The sequence below is a fragment of the Anser brachyrhynchus genome, assembly GCF_964034855.1.
Source record: "Anser brachyrhynchus genome assembly, chromosome: 5".
NCBI classification, from domain to species: Eukaryota; Metazoa; Chordata; class Aves; order Anseriformes; family Anatidae; genus Anser; species Anser brachyrhynchus.
The window spans coordinates 55,533,430-55,538,788 of NC_137699.1; positions in this window are offsets into that span (position 1 = coordinate 55,533,430).

Below are 5,359 nucleotides of genomic sequence, written 5' to 3' on the forward strand. Positions count from 1 at the left end.
GTCTCAGAGAAAAGCCAGGCACTGTGACCTGCACTTTGTCACTGCCTCTCCCGGGACGCTTCTGATGAGCAAGCCGCAGGAGCACAGCCTGCTTCCTCCATGCATTAAACCTGCCAAAGGCTAAATGTTGTTGGGGTGAGCCCATGGTTTGGTATGGTTTGGTTCTGCCCTGTCCCCAAGAGGAGAGGGAGCTGCTGGGCGGACGGGGGGTGGGGGGGGGGGTAGGGGGGGGAATATCCAGGCAGAAGGATGCTCGGTCTGGTCTACGCTTTCTGAAATAAGCTGCTGCTATCCAGCCCTGTTCTGCAAAGCATCCCTTTTTCATTAGGACCATATTTCACATTCCAATAAAACAGAAGAAAGGCCTCCTGGAGCTTTTATTGGGAAATACACTGCTCTTGTATGAAAATGCCAAGGAGCTCAGTTGTTACCCTGCTAAATCCCTCTGTGGTTGCCCTGTGTTTTCCCTGTCAGTCCTCTCCTCACCCCAGTAGGCAGCTGCATTCCCTGCCCTGGGGAGACACAGCTCACTCCAGCCCTGCATGTGCCAAAGGTGAACAAGACTTCCTCAAAAGCATCAGAAGAGACAATCTCTGTCCAGGTTTAGCTTCTCAGGATCTAATGCAGCATTTCAGGCAGAGATCTGGCACACTCACAGCCCTGTGTGGGTGGTGACAAATATTTTTGTTTGGGAGCTCTTTGCTCTTTTGTAATACTATTTGTTTCTGGTTTGGGATGAAAAGAGGTGCCTTCAGTCCTCTCTGTCCCAGGCACCAGAGCCAGCAGCCGGGGTGGCCATCAGGCTGTGGTTTATCACAGGCCAGCCTCCATGAGGCCAGGCTGGGAAAATCCGGCTCCTGCCAAGCAAGGAGGGAATAAACCAAGATAACACGGTGAAAGGTAACGCCTCAACATATTCCAGCAATGCCCTTCAGCGCAGCAGCACCATGATGTTTGACTCCCCGCAGTGTGGTGGTGCCTTTTGGCAAGGAGCTCAGCCGGGTTAACGTATTGAGGATGAGCATCGGGGGGTGGATTGCCATATCACACCCACTTCATACGCAGGGAAATGGAACCCAACACCACCCAGCAAGCATGACCGGGAAGAAAGCATTATTATATCAGGGGTAACTGAAAAGCAAAGTTGTATTAGTTTTAGACTTAATGACTTTGGAAATTCTGTATCTCGGTTCACCAAAGCGCTGGTGTTCGGCAAATATTTATCCTGTGTGTCTTGTAAATTTCTCCAGGAAATCTTGTCATGGATGGATTCACTGCTGCTAAGCCAGTCACCTGGGTTCCCTGTGTGCTGGTGTGACTGAACAACACAGTCTGGGCAGGCTCAGCAGCACCCTGCTCAGCACCACTGTGCGCTTCCATCCCTCGGGACATTTTCAGGCAAGGCTGCTAATGACGACACAAAATTAGCGCTGGGACTGGCACACCTCTCCCCCCAAAAGTGCCAGAGATCAGTCAGATTGCTGTAGCATTTAAAGTATTTACTTTAACAATTACGAGACAGTATTGGGAAAAAGTCAAGGCTGATGTAAACCAATGTGTGGTAAAAATGAGTTACGTTTTAAGGAATAATGACAACAAGTCATAAAGAAAAAAATCCTCTAATCCCATGGCCACATGACTGTGACTACTTGCCGAAAGATACTGAAAAAATGTGGGCTTTGACTCCCTATATTAAACTCTGTCGAAGAGAGCACTGCAAATACCCTCTGATAGGCTTCCGGTGCAGTACCAGATGTTTATATTCATAAATTCATGTAAATTCATTCAAATGTGTTATCCCAGAAAATGAATTTGAAGAAAAAAAAGCAGGAAACCCCCAGAAAAATAAAAAATAAACAAAAATCTGGTGTAGTATTTTTGCCAGCTGGATACATGGCAATTCTCTGGGAGTGGGGAGATGCCATGAGCTCCATCACAAGATGAGGGGTCATGCCTGGGTTCCCAGGACTGCAGGGAGACTGGCATGGAGTGAGAAAAAACTGCCTTTGTGTGAACAGCATTACACAATTACAGATAGAGCAAATCAAGCCTGAAGGCAGAAAAGGGTATTTATGTGACACGCCGAGCCATCCCCCGGCTGCTCGCAGCCCCTGGAAGGGCTTAGGCTGGGAGAAAGATGCTGATCATGAGCAGAAAGCCAAGAAAACTGCATCTGCAAAGAAACACAGGGTTGCTTTACACTTGCAGAGCAGGGGACTTCAACTTTTATCAGTCTATGGACTAAAAAAGTGTTTCCAGGGAAGGCAGAGAGGACAAACACAGCAATCTTCCAACCAGTTAAAAAATGACTCCAAAAGGGAAGGAAGAAGCTGCCTCCATTTTCTGTGGGGATCAGACATGGGGAAAGGACTTTCTGCTACAGCAGAGGAGATCCAGGTTAGAGGCGCCAAAAGCGCTGCTGAGAGGCTGAGGCCAGCGTGGCATCACTGGAATTGGTGGCACTTAGCAGCCGTCGAGGCAGGTGTCTGAGAGAAGAGCCCAGTCCCCACCTTGCTATAGCCTCCTTTAAGGCAACTGTAAAGTACAGTAAGGTCTGCCCTGAGCCTCCTCCAGACCAAACAACCCCGGTTTCCCTCAGCCGCTCCTCACAAGACTTGTGGTCCAGGCCCTTCACCAGCTTCGTAGCCCTGCTCTGGGCACGTTCCAGGGCCTCGATGTCCTTCTTGTAGTGAGGGCCCAAACCTGAACCCAATACTCGAGATGCGGCTTCATCGTCGGTCGTAGCACACGGTGAGCAAAAGCAAGGTAGGGGAGTTTCTCTCGCATGCATGCATCAAGCAGTTTTTTCTGCTGAAGTTCATCACGGGTAATCTAAGGAAAAACAAAGTTGCCAGAACAGTCTGGTGTCCTGAGCAAGGGACAAAATGATGGGGATCATCTCCAGAGGGAGGAAGCTCATGATTTTTATAATACTTTTTCTGAAACCTGGGAAAAAATACTTCCCGAAGGAGCTGTGCTGTGAACAGAAGGTGCCTGAGTAGATAAGTCATGGAATTAATCATCATTAGGGGGAGCAAGGCCAAAAAAAAAAGTGGCTTTTGTCTCCAAAAGCACGTCACTTACACAAATAGACCATCCGCTTCCCTGAGTACAGTGCAAGAACACCTTACACGTGCTTTCATCTGGAGAGCCCTTCAAACCAACAGGCCTTGGGCCCTTCAAAGCACGAGCAAAAGCCCTCGATGCCTCCTTCCCTCGGTGATCTCAAGGCTGAATCCACGCGGTGCTCTTGCTAAGCAGCCATTAGTCACCCTGCAAAACAAAGACCGTCCCCGGGATGATGTGTGTGCTGCCTTCAGCGAGATGCACGGGGAGCAGGAACAGTCCAAGGGCCAGGCTCGATTTGTCTGCAATAAGAAGTTGTTTTTTTTTTTTTTTCCCAGCAAGCTCCATCAAGTAGCAACAGCTCCTACAGATTTGGAAGCCTGTGGCTACCCCGGTCCTACAACTGGATGCACAGCCTGGTGGCATTACATCCCTGCAGCTCTGTTTCACTTGGGAAAAAGAAATCTCTTTTTTTTTTTTTTTTTTTTTTAAACCAAGTTACTTTTTCTCATTTATTCACTACCGTGGTGACATAGCCCCCACCCAGCAGCCCACACTGCGCAGTCCTACCATGGTGTTTCAGGGGAAGGGGGCTGCTGCTTGCCTCCCCGCCTTGAATCTGAACTCTCAGCTTTTGGCCCTGACCCTCAGTTCTGGTGTTCCTGATTTCCATGTAAATGCCTTTTATGAATGATTAAATACTGAAACAACTCAAGGTTGTGTTTCTTGAGCAGAGTAATTAAACAAAAACAAAAAACAAAAAAACTTGTTTTGCTCACAACAGGGCCAGAATACTTGAATAGGTGCCTAGTTTTGCTCTATTAAACTATAGCAGGAGAAAATCTTGAGTTAACAAAACTGTTTACAGATAGGCAGAAAAACTCACAGCAATTTCATTCAGTTTGCCAGAGTTATTTGCAACCCATTACAAATGACAGCTGCTATTTCACCACAATCAGTTAGCCTTGGGCCACAGTATATAGATTCAAACTCCATTGTTTTAGTCATGACACGAAAAAATGAACTGCATTGTTGCTTTTACAGCTCTGTTTCTGGGAAAATGCTTGCATGGGAGGTATTGAGCAGAATCCTCTAAGGAATATTCTTTTCCATAGTAAAAATAAAATAAAATTAAAAAAAAAATGTTTCTAACACTATAAGTAACAGCCCTATTAAGCTCCCATAAGTGAAGCTGCTTCTTCATAGTGCAGACAGAAGCCTGAAAGAGTTAAAAGTGCGTACATGGAGGATACACCTCAATATTGCATCCAAAATACTGCTCTTGCATAGGCATTGGAATATTATTTTCCTTATCCTTCTCCAATATTTGCTAATTTTATTGCACTGGGGAGTGTTAGAAGTACTATGACAACCCCAGCCAGTGCCAAGGTGGTTTAGGAAAGATCCAGGTCTGGCCTCTGCACTGCTGGGACAACTCCCACGAGAGCAAATATGCACAAAGCACCCTACCCACCGCAGCAGCATGGGCTCCTCCGGGCACGTGGGGGTGAAGAAAACCATTACCAATCTGAAGATCTAGCAGTGTTCTTCAGATGTTTTCTGAGGAAACAGGAGTATTTTTTGAAAAGTCGTTGGGAATTTCAGTCCTCAGGAGATGTGCAGACCTCACTCAGGAATATGCCTGTATTTATGAAGAGATGAAGAGCCTTTCTGCCAGTAAACTGGATAGCAAAAACTGCCGATTTCAACAGTGCAGGATTTATTCCTCACTGACTCAGAGGGTTTGAAATGCCAGCTGCTGAGTCCTCACAGCCATTTGGATTTCCCCCGGAAACTTCCCTCTGTGCCACTGGCCAAGCCTGAATTGGCTTGGACATGAGAGGAGATCCCAGCAGGAGAGCGCCTGGGAATAGAAACGGGCAAGCTTTGGGGACACAACAGGAAGCTTAAAACAGAAGAACTCCTTGGTGTCTTCCCTTCGAGACCTCAAAAAGAGGTACTGCTGTTGCAGTTTCTCACGTGTTTCCCCCCCTGTACTTTCCCCCTCGGGGTGACTTTGTGCAAAAAGAGGACCCAAGGCAGCAAGCGATGGGGAGGACAGGCAGCTGGGCTGGGGGCACCCTGCTCAGTCCTACCAGGCCCAGACACGGCGCTGCCACCACCGGAACGGCCAGGCAGGATGCGGTGCCACCCAGTGACCTTTGGGATCAGTGTCCAGTCTCCAACCTAAAATTAGGCACAGCCCTCAGCATCCAGGGAAGAGCAAGGGGCTGAGTGCTTGTGAGGACGAATTTCAACATGAGTGGAAGCATTTCCCCCACAGCCGCCGGCA